Source organism: Polistes canadensis, unplaced genomic scaffold, assembly GCF_001313835.1.
Source record: "Polistes canadensis isolate GaletaPanama2010 unplaced genomic scaffold, ASM131383v1 scaffold_16, whole genome shotgun sequence".
Classification (NCBI taxonomy): Eukaryota; Metazoa; Arthropoda; class Insecta; order Hymenoptera; family Vespidae; genus Polistes; species Polistes canadensis.
Window position 1 is genome coordinate 223662 of NW_014569563.1, and position 15887 is coordinate 239548.

General features: G+C 31.2%; 1 protein-coding gene across 4 annotated transcripts in view; it reads right to left on the reverse strand.

The window, feature by feature from the left end:
- LOC106793613 (solute carrier organic anion transporter family member 3A1) overlaps window positions 1-15887 on the reverse strand; it is an 86166-nt gene that overhangs the window by 14549 nt on the left and 55730 nt on the right. For all 4 annotated transcript variants that reach the window (XM_014760673.1, XM_014760671.1, XM_014760670.1 and 1 more), the window contains one exon: window positions 14947-15104. The gene's annotated coding sequence lies outside the window, so the exon portion shown is untranslated. The remainder of the gene's footprint in view (window positions 1-14946; window positions 15105-15887) is intronic.

Here is a 15887-nt window from a genome sequence, read left to right on the forward strand (position 1 = left end):
GGAAAAAAAAGAAAAAAAGGAGTAAGAGAATGAAAGACACAGAGAGAGAGTGAGAGAGAGAGAAAGAGAAAAAGATAAAGAGAGAGAGAGAGGAGAAGAACGTGGTAGCCAGAAACGCACGTGGCGAGTCGACACGTGCGTTGGGTGCGCGCGCGGCCACTCAGCAGTTCCAGACTTGGTCTAGGTCGCCGCCTTTCACTGTCCTACTGACGTGTGTCTCGTGGTTAGTTGGTTAGTTAGCTTATTCTCGTACGACTACGCACCACCTCAATACCAGGCCCGTGCCATCGTAACGTCCTCTTCGTTCAACTCTTACGCGCGTGTCTCTTTTAAAACAAACGGAAAAAGTCTTTTCTCTCTTTATTTCTTTCTTTCTTTCTTTTTATTTCTTTATTTATTTATTTCTCTACATCATCCTTTTCCACCATTCCTATCGTCTGAACAAAATGATTTTCGTGATTCGTAAGTTGAATTTTATCTGTTTTTTTTTAACCCTTCGACTGCTATATGCGTTTGTTGATATGAATGTAAGGATAATGTTATGTTGGTTTACGTATTGATTATTGTTTTTGAGTTTATATAAGAAACAAAAAAGCTTTATATATGTTATATTATAAAAAAAGTTATTAAATATTAATTTATTATTAGATTTTTGATTGATAATTGAAATCAGTGGAAACAGTCGTATTAATAATAAACTATTCCGTTCTTATAAAACACTTCAGTTAAAAGTATTCAGCACTCGAAGGGTTAGTTCTAAACATAGGTGAATAATCAAACGATTAAAATAGTATGATTGTAATTTAATGGCTGAAAAAGAAAATGAATAATATTTTTGTCCAAATTTGATATAAGTACATATAACTACTAACTACATTAAGTTTGTACTTGTTCAGACATTAAATTAGCAACATATTCGAAATTTTATGTTTCTCATTACAAGGTTAAGTTGATTTAGTAATTATTTCGTTACATGTAATGTGTTTCATCGAATTAATAAGTTTAATTTAAATATATGATCAATAAAAATAAATCAAATGCGACGAATACGTATACGTGATAAGATCTTGTATTTGTAAAGAAAAAAAAGGAAAGAGAAAGAGAGAGAGAGAGAGAGAGAGAGGAAGAGAGAAGGAAGAAAAGAAGGAGAAGATCAAGAAGATTCTTTTAATAAGAATAACTGTATTGAGGATCCACCTACCGCGTGGAAACATAAATTACGAAGACAGAAATGCATTGGGGTCCTATCGAGGCGACCTTCTTTCAAAGGCGAGATAGTAAAGCGTTAATTTTGTTCCTCCTTTTTTTCCTTCTCTCAGGTTTTTTTTTCGTTCCTCCTTTTTTACGTTTTTTTTTATTTTAATTTTTTTTTTTTTTAATCAAAACTGGAATTACGAGCTTCGCTAATTAACTTGAGACGATACGTGGTCGAGGTAAGCAAGGCCAGCAGAAAGGGTTTTCAACCTCGTAACTTCGTATATCGATGGATATCCAAGAATATATCAGAGTTCGATGCAATATGTGCACAGTGTTCTTTAATAATTTTTTACTCGTAGGGTGAAGTATTTTAGAAGACATTGACTACACAACTGATTATTATTGGCTATAAATCAAAACTGCATTTAATTTTAAGTTTGCTTTCTAATATTTTTATATAAATTTGTTTACTGCTCTATTCGTTTTACAAATAAAATATTATTCAAAAGTATAAATAAAAAATAATTTCAATATTTTAATATATATATATAATTATTTTTTTTATAATGAAATTGTAAATTGTTTAGTTCAATCATTTATTTCTATTTTGTTCGACTAGTAAAGCGAAAAAAATGTTATCATCTGGTCTTCATTATGTGAATCAGCACACAGAAGTATAAATAAGAAAATTATTTCTCTCTCTCTCTCTCTCTCTCTCTCTCTCTCTCTCTCTCAACGTTTTAATATTTATTTATACTTAATTCGGTTTATGAATTTTAATAATTTTTTAAATTAGCATTGATATTTTTTTTAATTGAAAAAATTTGGTACAATCTGAAATAATTCGATAAACTTTCACTAACATAAGAAGAAAAAAAATCAATTAGAGAAGCTCCAGGTGGTTTCCTAATCGTACATTCATATGTACATCTCTTAATCATTATATCTCGTATGTATACAATGGTCAGTCGTGTGTGGTATAATAAATGTGCTGTAATTGAAACTATGTAGTCGTAAAAGCTGAAAGTAGATAGATATATATATATACTACATAGAACGATTTACGGACGAACGGAAGAAGAAAGTCGGAGTCATTATTAGATCACTCGATTGTTTGTAAAATCGAAAGTAGCGAAAGTAATTCTCACGGGCGAAGAAAAACGACAAAGTGCTGACTCTTTAGGTGCTTTCGTTGAAATCAGAAAAAAGGGAAACGTGCGAGAATTTTAAATTAAAATCTTGCTGGATCAGATAGATGGTTTTGTCCGTGAGAATATCGTTTATTTGGCTTATTGTGTTAGTTTACTTTAATTACATGACATTTTCGAGAAACAAAGAGTGAAACTATTCGAAACAAGTTTCATCTTTTAGGAAATTATGAATCATTTTTTCCTAGTAATATTTCATCTAAAATATATATATATTTATTGTCACAAGATTGGAACAAAAAATAATTAGTTTAAAAAAACAATGGGATTTTAAATGAAATTCCTTTAAAAGATTAATTCTTTATGAATCATATTAGTAATCAATTTTTTTAATATATGTTATATGCATAGGTGAGTTGAAAAGTTATGAGCCTAACATAGAAATAAGAAATTTTTTCTGGTAAATTCACTCTCACTTCGGGCATAAAATATAAAAGTATTTGTTATCACTTACCAAATTTTTGAAAAAGATTAACTTCTTGAACCGTTATTTAATAAATTAAACGAGACGATTTTTGATAGTAAACCATCGACGTCCATGATTCGAATAGAATGAAACTGGAAACGAAGCGACTATAAGTGTTATTTGTAGTATTCTATTTTTAGCAATTTCTTGCCCCTTCTCAATATCCTTATTTTTAATTCTACATAATTGCTAACGATTAAAGAATATTCACACCTTCCAACAAACGTTAAGCTTCGTATTAACGATGTTTTTCCCCCTTTCACTCTTGCCTTATCTCTTTATTGCTCTTTATAACATCGCGTTAACGTCACCTATCTACGTAAATCGTTCAATTTCAAGGGCAACGCCATATCATTCATCTTTCTACGTTAGGTAAAAAGTCTAATTGTAAACCTTTCAACAAGCTAGGTCATTTGTATAAGTGAATATTAATAAGAGATATGATATGGTCCTTATAAAATTATTTTCATTATAAAATACGTCATAGAAACTTTTTCTTTTATTACTAATACATTTTTTTGTTAATTTTCTATTATATATTTTATTATTGTAAAAAATATGTTTTTTTTTTACTTTCTACGATGTTTAATACTCTCACGTATAAGGATATTCCTAGAAAAGCTTTATAATAATATTACTAAGTGTTTAAAAATATCTTGAAAATTAATTAAAAGAAAAAGGAAAAAAGACAAAAAAAAAATAATAATAATTCACGATGAAATAAATTTCATTACGGTATATGATATTGACATGTTTCTCTTATGAAATCATTTTCATAAGAAGATGTCATAATATCTATCAGTAACAGTTACTTTTAATTCTAATATTTTCCTTATGTCGCGTTTCAAACACACTTTCACGTTTTAATACATTCCTCAAAAGGACGTTATAAAATAGGAACGAAAATGATCGAAATATTTAAAACATATATCTTTGGCAATAATTTAAGAAATGAAAAAATAAAATTAAAAAAAAACAAAAAGAAATAAATAATTCGGGACGAATGAAATTTCTCTTTTCTTTAATTATTCCGTCAACCCTAGAGACTGCGAGGCGGAAAAAAAAATCAACAATCACCATAAATACGACTGTAAGAAGAAGAAGAAGAAGAAAAAACAAGATTACCTCGTTTATTTGCTTACGAGTAAATGGCAATCAGTTTGGCCGAAGACTCGATTCCCACATTCCTCGATTCTTCTTTTTGTAAATATCATATCTCGATAAATAAAAGAAGAGACTCGATAGTTTTTATCTCATGGTGAATATGTCGCAGCAACAGCAGCAGCAGCAGCAGCAGCAGGAGAGAAGCAAGGAGAATCACGGGTAGAAGGAGGAGGGGGAGGAGGGGTATACAGTAAAAGGAAGGAAGAGCAGGAGAAATATAAAAGGAGAAGATGGAATAAAAGGACGAGGGAGGAAAAGGAAAGACAGCAAATCCAGAAATGTTTTCCGATCGCGTTGAAAAATTCGAAGAATCTTGTTAAGTGCGGTCACGTCGATCGAAGAAATTCCGGATGGTTTGAAGAGTCCGTATCAAAGTTTCTCCCTAATAACCTCATCCCCGCCCCCTACACACATATATATATATATATATATCTTTTTTTCTCATATTCTTTTTTAATAATTTTCATCTCACTCGTATTATTATCAAGTTGCATACAAGCCGAGTAATCGAACCGGTTCGGATAGTTTTCGAGGTAGAATGGCAAACAGGAAAACGATTCTCATGTCAAATAACGAAGCTTATTTTACGTAAAACTTCCATCTCTCTTTCTCTTCATCTTCATCTTCTTCTTCTTCTTTTTCTTCTTCTTCTTCTTCTTCATCGGAGACTTGGTAGATACTGCGTAGAAGTCGCCCGGATGCATCCGATAAACCGGTTAGATATGGCCGATTAAAAGCACTGACGCATTCGTAGAAAACCTTTCGGTGAATCGTTCGATGCGCTTCGAATCTAATCCATGATTCTTGTCCATGAATCGATGACGACGACGACAACGACAACAACGACGACGAGAACGAAGATGATGATGATAATGATGATGATTATGATTATGGTCATCATCATCGAAGACATTCGTGGTGGTCTCAACTAGTTAAGATTCGAAAAAAGATCAAAAGAATCTTGATCGGTTAGTAAACGAACATATGTATAGCGTGTGGGAAGCTGATTCTCGATACATTTTATTGAATTCCGATATTATTTCTGTTGTGAGCACTTAGTTTTTAATATTTAAAAAGAAAACTTATTTTTTTATATTAATTAGTTTGTTTTTTTTTTTTTTATATGTATTAGTATGCACGTCAATTAGAATATTATTACATGGATATTTTTATAATTTTGTTAGATTTTTAGAAATATATATACGAGTAAATTATTTAGAATTTTATTAATATATTATATATATTTTTATATATATCATATATATTTAGATTAGAAATATATTTAGTCACATACGAGACACACTTAGAGAAATAATTTTTAATTCACGAGCGAATAAAAAGAAAGTATTAATAGGATAGGTTAAATTTGTTATTAGGAGATTGTAAACTAAGTTCTATTCGTGATTGTGAAGCGCTCTAAATATATTTTAAATAAATATAATAGATTATTCGTTTCTTTTTCGCAATGATTAATATATCATAAAGATATGCGTTAAAAAATAAAAAAAATAAAATTTATATTACATATACGTATACGTTATTAAATGTTTTACAATTCGAAGTGTCAAGATAATAAATGACAAAGTATTGGAAAAATATTGAGCAACATTCTATATCTATAATATACATAAAATAATTATTGAAATAATTTAATAATTATTATTATAAACACATATGTATTTGTGTAAATATAACAAAAAAAAATAAAAAAAAAAACATGCATGTATATGTTATTGAATGTTTTACAATTCGAAGTGGCATGATAATAAATGAAAAAGTATTGGAAAATAGTGCGCAGCATTCGTGATTGGTCTAGCAGCAAGTACGTGTTCTCCACCCGCGTTGTTACAGGACGTACATAGAGAAGAGAGGCGATATCTCGGACGCTACGGACGTGTACGATGTAATAATAGATTGTATTCACAACCGGACAGCAAGTCCAGCACTATCCTCTCGAGCACAAATTACGGACAATCATAGCCCCGGCGCTATCGGTATTATCTTTTTGGCAAATAACACGCTACGTTATTTCTAACTTATATGCATACATATAACCACACACGAACACGTACGCATGCACGCAAGCAAGCACGCACGCGTATCATCTACCTTTATTCTGACAATCTTTGAGTAAACTCAAGATTCATCATGAGTTTGTATCTTCTTCGTTAAAAAGAAGAAGATAAAAAAAAGAAAAAAAAAGTGTTCGGCACGACGAAGGTTCCTTCGTTATGAAAATCAACGAAGAAATTAGAAGAACAGATTAACTGACAACTAACGAACATGTTTGTTATTTTATCCTTCGACGAAGTTGTTGCGAATCTATGATCTCCGTTCGTAATCGTTTTCTGTCATCTTTATCTTCTTTCATATAAGTCATTTTCTTATTCTTTATTTTTGATCATTACCATACGGTCCTATGTTTAATCTCTTCTCCGTTAATTGATTGCAATCATCTTTACTTTCTACAGATGAGATGATACCTTCGAAAGTGATATTAGTATATTTTTCTCTTTTTTTTTTCATTTTTAATATATCAACCATATTATTTATGAATAAAGCAAAAATAGAAACGTTGCCGTTTAGTAAACAAATAAATTTTTTTTTTTTTAAAATATTGTGTATATTCTTTGAGATGATAATAATAAAATGTTATTTAAAAATGATCAAGCAGTTAAAGTACATCCAAATTGTTTCTTTTTAATTTTTTGAGAAACACATAATGTTAACAATATATTATATAACATAAATATCATATAAATAATATAAAATAAAATATAGGTGTGGAGGGGGGGGGCATGGTGGATTGAAAAATTTCGATTTGAACATAGAAACAAATAATCTAAAAAAAAAATACACATATGATATAAAGGTATACTAAGTATTTCATTAAATCCGAAAGTAAATATATGCAACAGAATTAGAAATTAATTCATTTGCAGGAATGAAATGTAATTCAGATTAGAAATTAGCAAGTGAAAAGGTAAGGTACATACATCCTGTACGTGATTAGATTCACATGAAAGAACAAGTGATTAGGTAAGAAGAAGAAAAAAAATAAGTCAGAAACAAAAGAACCAAATATACATACGAACCTCCTACTAATGAACGAACGGAGAATGAACGAACGGAATGAACAAACGAACAAACGAACGAACGAACGAACGATTAAACAAACGAAAGCAATAGATAGAGTAGTAAATAAGTAGTTGTAGTTGTAGTAGTCGTCCTCGCTGGTCGTCCTCGCATCCTCAACTGCGCGGGAAGCGGCATTGAGAGGTGACCTAGTTTGAGACAGTAGACTCACCGTCACTGACGACTACAATAGCTTCTACAACCACGACTATGACTATAACTATGACTATGACTATGACGACGACAACGACACAACTATGACGACACGATGATACTAAATCTTTTTCTATGCACCTATCTCTCTCTCTCTCTCTCTCTCTCTCTCATTCTCTACAAGTATATATTTATAAGTATCGACGTTTATGCGTAGGTGTATATTCTCGTAATTCGCGCACGCGCAACATCACTTCCAGTGCATTCATTTTTTTTTTTTTGCATTTAGAGTGCACTCCTCGTATCGCTATGGATTTTTCTTTTTTTGTTTTTTTTTTGCTCTTGTATTTTATCTTTTTTTGTTATTCAAACGAAAATACACGATAATTAACACGTGAAATCTTTAATACCGCGTTATATCCTATATTACTTAATATAATATATCTTACAATTAATTTAAAAAAAGTGAGATATTTTTTGTTGTAATTTATTTTGATTTTGAATTTAGAGAAAGAAAATTTCTATATTATTTTTTAGTAAGAGATAAAAAAAAGAATAAATATGCTCGCTTGGATTACTCTGTTATCCTCTTTCGTGTGATAAGAATAAAAATAAATATTTTTTTATTTATTGGGGGGCAATATTTTGTTAGTTTGATTTTTAGGAAATATTTAGACAAAAGAAGTCTTCAAGTTTTTATTGTATTCGTTTTCGTATAATAATAATAATAAAAACAACGCGTTGTAGTTTTAAATTTGTATATCCACCTTGAATAGAAATTATTTTTTGACCCATTTTTTGGACGTATGTTATAATGCAGATTTTGATAATAAATTATAGAAAGAACCGATATCGATATCACATAAGTTTTCGTGTAAACAAAAAATTAGACGTTAGGTGTATATATTTTAGATAAATAGACGACAAGTCGTAAAACGTTTCCGTTTTACGGCCACGACAATTATAGCTAGCACGTGTGTATGTAAATTACTAGAACGTAACTATCTAATCATTCGTATGTGACTTTGACACCTTTGCGTTTCTAACAATAAGAGAATTGTAAGAATATATGTATTTGTAAGATATCAAAACTTTTCGCCTTTTGCTATTACTATTCTATAACTTATATATACCCGAATTTCAATTATTTTTATCTTTTGTTTCCGAGGTCGAAGAAAGTCGTTTTCGTAAAACCTTCTCAGTCGTTTCGTGGAAGAACTTTCTCGTCCGATTTTATCCAACTAATTTAAAGTACGATAGAAATCGAAAACGTTGGATTTCTGTATATTGGTAAGATTACTTCGTATGTAATTAATGTATACGAAACATTTTTCTTTTTCTTTTTCTTTTTTTTTTCATTTCTACACGATATTCAAAATTTACATACAAATGTTTATCTACCGAACTAATCTAATCCGATGGAAATCGAAAAATTTGGATTTTCGTATATTTACGATAATCTCGATATAATTTATCTACGAATATAGAATTTAAGTTTCTTTTTTATTTTTATTTCATAAGATTCGTAATTTATATACATACGCATATATAGTGTCCCAAAAAATGTGACCTATACTTTCATGCATGTCTGTGTCTACATGTGTTTGTATCGAGATACAGGGAAAGAGAGAGAGAGAGAGAAAGAGAAAGAGAGAACTTTAAAAAATTTCTCGAAACGATCATCAGGTTAATAAATGAGGCTATCAATATTTAATATGTGTATTCGTATTGAAAAAGTTACGCGAATTAAATTCGTTGCCGTTTATTTTCTTTACAATTTTTTTTATTTATATTTCATATTTAATATATATATATATATTTTATTTCTATCTTTTATCGATTGCGGCACGTTTTGGAAGAAAAAAGAAGAAGAAAAAAGGAAAGAAAAAATCCAGGATAGGAGGGCAGTTAAACGATAACCTTAATGCGACGGCATACTTCACGCGCGTATGATGATCCTTTCACTAATAAAATATTTTCAACATTATCAGAGCCGCTATAGTTTAAACAAAAAAAAAGAGAAATCGAAAGGGAAAGTGGGTGCAGGTATCGACGGTCAATTTGCATTAACGCAGGATTGGTCGAATCAACCATTATCGTTCTCAACGAGGAACATTCGAAGTCCAAATCTTTTCTTCTTCTTTTGATTTTCTTTTTCTTTTTTTTTTTTCTTTCACTTTTTACTCCGTTGAATTTTAATGAAAGATTCACGAAAGAAATGTTCGTCAACGTTACCTCTTATTTTTTTGAATTTAAACCACATGTATTCAGATTAACAATTTCTCTTTATGATTTTTCGTATTTTTCTGTAACTGATGTAATGCATTCAATTTTATTATATCAAAGTTAATAACAATAAAACTAATATAAACAAAATATTTTTACAAAATTCTTTCGACTCAGTATTAGTGTCCAATTATTTTGAAATAAAGTTGACGACACGAGTGATTTAATTTAATACGAGTTAACCGAGATGACCTTTATAGATAATAATTATGTTCACATTCGTAAAGAAGGGAAACGAATAGTCGTTTGGGATTTTTGAAATACAACGAGTCTCAGGAGTATTTTGTACCTCCGTTTATTATATACGGTACATTTAAAGCATTATTCAAAAGATATAACATAAATTATAAAAACTGTCTATTTGCAAAAGAAATTTGCATTGAATCATTTCTACGATAGTAAACAACATACATCATCTTTAAAACAATACATTTAGACAGTATTACAATTTATGTTACAACAGTCGAGTAAAACTTCAAATGGATTTATGTTTATAGAACACTTTCGTATTATTTTTGAACATAGTATACGTTGTACAATGTGTGTACAAAAAAAAAAAATCTCAGAAACCCTATATAATAAAGTTCTCTTTTAAATAAAATTTGTTAAAAAAATTCTCAAAAAATAGCCTATTTTGGGAAGCCTTACTTCATTAAAACGTATCATGGTCTCGTTCCAACTTTTTAGATAATAGTTAGCTGTATTAAGTTTGAAAGATCGAATGGACAAAGCGCAAAGTCGCGTTACCATCTCATTGAAACGTACTCAAACGAGTCTAGTGTTGAGTGGTGTCTGGTCAACCAACTTACTACCAGACTATGGAGAGGGTTTACATAGCGCGCGCGAGTTGTCCGTCGTTATCGAACGCGTAATACGGTCCTCTTCTTCTAGGTTCCATGAACATTCCTGGGGACATGAACATAGCAAAAGTTGGACGTTCAGTCCAACGCGAACGAAACTTCTTCTCTTTACTCATCCACCGAGTCGTCGACCTTACACACTTTTTCTCTTTTTCACCATTAGACGTACCGAGTGTACTTACAATTAGAAAAAAAGAAAAAGAAAAAAAGAAGAAGGAAAGAAAAATGAGATAAAAGGAAAAAAATGAAATGAAAAAAGGAAGTAAAGATCTTGAAAACGTCTGACTTGTCTGTCTTTCTATTTTTCTCTCTCTCTCTCTCTCTCTCTCTCTCTCTCTACTTGTAAGAGAAAAAAGGATAAGGGGAATAGTGTTGTAGAATTAATTAATCTTTTCTTTTTTTTTTTTTATAATACTAGGTCACACAAGTTTCTTGATTTGTGACTCTTTTTTCTATTTGCAAAATTAACAAATAATTAAACTTTAAAATCCGGATACGTCTGACTTGTCTCTTACTACTTATAAGGGAAACAAATTGACACAATTCTTGGATCATATAAATATCTACAATCTATAATGGAGATAATTTAAAATAAATCGTGGTAATCTAAGGTGATAAGTAAATATTAAAAATAAAAGGAAGACAAAAAATGGTATTTTATGTGGATTTTCGATATTAAAAAAAAAAAGAAAAAAGAAGAAGAAGAAGAAAATAGAAGAAAAGGAAGGAGAGATTTATCTTAAAAAGAAACGAGGAAGATGGATGGATAGATGGATAGATAGAGAAGAATGTATCTCGTAACGGTGTCAGTGCGTGTGCGCATGTGCTGTAGATGTACTCGAGCTTGCAAGCTTAGGGGAATCGTCATTCGCAAGAGCTTGGAAGCTTGCGATACCCGAAGAACTGGGTCAACGTGAACACCGTCGTTCTTAACGCGTGCGCACATACATATATATACATGCATACATACATACATACATGAATTCACATATAGATAGATGAATGTATGTACGTGCAAGCACGCAGTGGGACAAGTATACTACACGTTAATTACGTATGTATAGAAGAACATAGCAGGTAAGAGAGGAAGGTCTCTTTTGTCTTCTCGCATATCTCATCCGAATAATTTCCTTCCCATCGATATTGGAAGCTGTAGAATTCGAAACTCGGTTGAATCAAATCGAAGTATCTCCGTTTTAATTAATCTTCATACTTCGATTTCTCGTTTTATTCAAACAAATCTCAATTTAGAAGATACGATGTATCTATAGTAATCATTTTGCTTATAACATTTATTCAGTCACATTACTATTACATTTTAATATGTTTATACGTGTGTGTTTACTTGATTGTAATAATAATTTCATAAAAATTCGAATTATTTATTCTCTTCGATATTTCTCTCATTTCCTCTTTCTCTCTATTTCTCATTTATTTATTTCTTTTTTTATTGTAAATTATCGAATAAAATCTTGACATAATTTTACACATGGAATCGTTTCGAATGTGAAATCTTTTTTTTATTCCTTTTCGTATTTTATTAACCGGAACGAACAGGAAGCAATTTCTTTTTGGTGAAAATATCGAGGAGATATTCGCATAGGGACAAATACGATAAGAGCTGTTCAAGAAGTAAAAATAAATGCTTACGGTGCTCGATGACGGACTCGTGTGTATAGCTTGTGGAAAATGTTGACGATTAATGAGGCTGATTTCGAGAAAGAGAAAAAGAAAGACAGAGAGAGAGAGAAAGAGAGAGAGAGGACCAAAGTGAAAGTGCGCAAGCCATCTCGAATTCGAATTCTTTGGGCCGGCCCGATCTCGTCGTCGAGGAGCCTCCGAAAAAGGCGAATCTGTCGTTCCATTGGTCGCCTGACTCGTAGAAAATGAGAGAACTGGTCTCAAAAGGGTACATAATGTATATGTACATAGTATAACAAGCAATAGTTATCTCTATGAAGCTACTACAATTATTGAAAATATTATTTTCTAATTGATTAATATTATATGTCCATATTTTATATGATAAATATAAATATTTTTTCTTATTTTACATTCTAAAATAAAAACATTTCTTTTTTATTTTATATTTAATATATTAAATCAACCGATACTTCATGTATACCTATTCCTACCGTGAGCGGTCCAATGACCGTGCTATAAAAAATTAAATACATTTTTCTTAATGTAGAATGAGACTTTGGATAATGAATAATATATTTTCTTTTATTTCGAAATAGATAATATAAATTTTATGCATTTTCACTGAATTTTTTTTACATATAACAAGATTCTTACAAATTATAACATATTTACGAATTACCGGCTGCGGTCAATTTAACTGCACGTGGTAGGTTTAATGTTAATATAATAAATATATAAATAATATAGTATAAACTAAAAAAAAAAAAAAACAAAATAGTATTATTACTTTTTACTTTTATATATTACACGAAATAGAAAAACTTTATTTCTACGGTATAAACGATAGTATGAAATATTTGTCGTATGCAAATTAGGTCTAATGCCATATATTAAAAAGCGAGGAAAAGAAAATGCAAAAATAATAACGTCATTTTGTATAATTATTATTTTATGCTGATTATTTTGAAATAGTAAAATTTCAATTTTGGATTATAATAAATGTATGAATTATATATATATATATTTAGATTAGAACGAACGGTGCGTTATATTTTAAAAATAAAAAAAAGTGGTATTATATCGCACTATTATTTCTTTTTATAGCAGAAAAGAGAAGCAGTGGGATAAATCGATTCCTCGAGAGGGTACTAGACGAGAGTTGCTTCCGAAACGGTATCAAAAGCCATCGTTGGTGCTGCTTCTCGAAATCGAGCACCCATTGCTCGATACCGATTCGTTTTCCACGATGCTTCTATAGAAATCGTAGATGCGATCAATAATGAACGTTCGATTGTAGGGCGCGTTCTAGAAGTGGGTCGTAAACGACCTACACTCGCTTTCCTGGGTTCTTTCTCTAATTTATATTTTATTTAACAATGTCTTACGTATGCATACGATCTGTTACTTGTATATTTTACGTTTAACGAACAATATCAAAAAGAAAAGAAAAATCTGATGGTTAGTATGATAAATAAAAAATGATCTCTGAAATAAATATTTTTAATAGGTCTCGCGATGAGATTTGAAATGTTACAAAATAATTACTTTCAATTTATTTGTTCGCGCTTAAAATATTTACATTTTATATTCACATTCGGGTGTAAATTATTAGAAAAAAATTATATCAGAAATTCTTCTCGCGTGTGCGTTTGTTCGCGTTCGGGGTGACGGAAAAATAAAACGATATTCATTTTTAAAGGTAATGTAAAAAGAACAAAAATATTCTACGAAGGTGTTCGTTGAAAAAGAAATAGGCGGGGCGGGGGGGGGGCGGCGGAGGGAATCGTTACGACACCTAATTTCGATTTTTTTTCTATCCTCTCTACTACTGACTTTCTCTTTTTTTTCCTCACCTCGTTTTTCTTTCTCTCTTTTTCTTTTTATGTGTGATCTAGCAGCGTTTCCTACTCGTTTCAACCCGTTCGAGTGCTCGTACTCGTAGCGTTCGCAGCCGCCTGCTACTGACCCACTTCCATCTCTGGGAATAACCAGCTCGCACACCTCGAGTCCACCCACATACGGAATCTCCCGCGCACACTAACACCCACAAACTTCGTTGATGCGCTACTACGAGCTCGTACGTATGTATGCGCGCGTCCGTTCTTTGTGGTGGTGGTGGTGGTGGTGTGGTGTGTACGCGCGCGCGCGCCACCACACACGCGCTTCTTCCTAATCAGTTCGTATTGCACGATCAAAGAACCAGCCGAGACGACTTTTCGATGGCACGTTCATTCTCCTTCTCTTTCTTTTTTTTTTTTTTTCTTTTTTCGAGCCTATTTTTTTCGATCATGTCGTCGTTTCAAAACGAAAGTCATTTAATCGCGCTGAATGAGAACGATTATTATTATTATTATTATTGTTGTTGTTGTTGTGTCGTTATTATTATTATTATTTTAACCTTTTATAACTCCATTTTTATTTTTTTCGTCTCAGTAGATAAAATCGTATAAGGTTAAAGTTATAGTATTGTTTTATATTTATATATAATTGTATTATATTAGAAATAAATACAAATTATACTTATATGACAAAAATGATCTATAACGTAATTTATATGATTATACAAAAATATATACAATTGTGGTATTAAAATACACTTTAATAACACGATGTAGTATTAATTATATTTATCAAAAATAAAATAACGAGATTGGGGATATGAAGTAATAAGAGAATTTGTGTTGATAAAATGATGGAATACTTAAAAAAAAATACAGACATTTAAATAAATGCGTGACTTTGAATTTTATACGAGGTTGTAAAAGGTTAAATAAGTTAATGATATGAAAAGAAATACGTAAAATGTTTAAAACATTAATTTGATGACATTTACCTGAACGAGTCGAGGAAAGTTTGGGAGTCGACGATCGTTGACGGCTTTCAAAACCACAGAAACAACGTTTATGAAACACTGAACTTCGTAGAACGATCGAATCGTCGTGTCTCGTATTTTTCGTTCGAAGCAAGTGTGAAACACCCACGTACGATGCACTGTAACATCAAAAGAAAAAACCAATATATATATATATATATATATATACATAATATATTACTCGTTAGTATTTTAATGTTCAACAATAAAATGAAAAATAATAATCAAACGAAAGGAAGAAAAAAAAAAATTACAAAAAAATAAAATAAAAATAAACAAAAAAAGAACCAAAAAATAAAATAAAAATAATAAAATAAACCTCAGTTATACATATAAAAATATCGTTCGAAATATTGTCACGTTTTTAATTGATCACGTTTATTTGTCAACGGTGAAAGAGAAAATAGTAAAATAGGTGACTATGGTTGAACGGAAGAGGAGGAAGAAAAGAAAATGGATTCTGTTAAAAGCCAGACGGGCCAAGGCGAGACTAACAACGTGGACCGTCTAATCGGGCTGCCTTTCGAAAGAAGAAACGAAACGAAACGAAACGAAGAGACAACGAGAAGAGAAGAGAGGAGGAGGAGGAAGAGGAGGAGGAGGAGGAAGAGGAGGAGGAGGAAGAAGAAGGCGTAGGCTATGCGCGTGTGGATGTCGTTTACCTCTCGGAGTTATTTGGCCCCATCGTGGCATGAACGTTCGAACCACGAATGAGAGAAGAGACACACGAATATAAGCAAGAGAGTTTGTGGAGTGCCAAGTGAAAGAGAAAGAAAAATCGAGAGAGGGAGAGGGAACGTTTGTCTGTATTTGTACGAATGTTCGTACGTGTGTGCGTACGTGCGGGCGCGCGCACGCATGTTTTTTCGTCTTCAAAAAATATTCTCAACAACTTTTGAAAT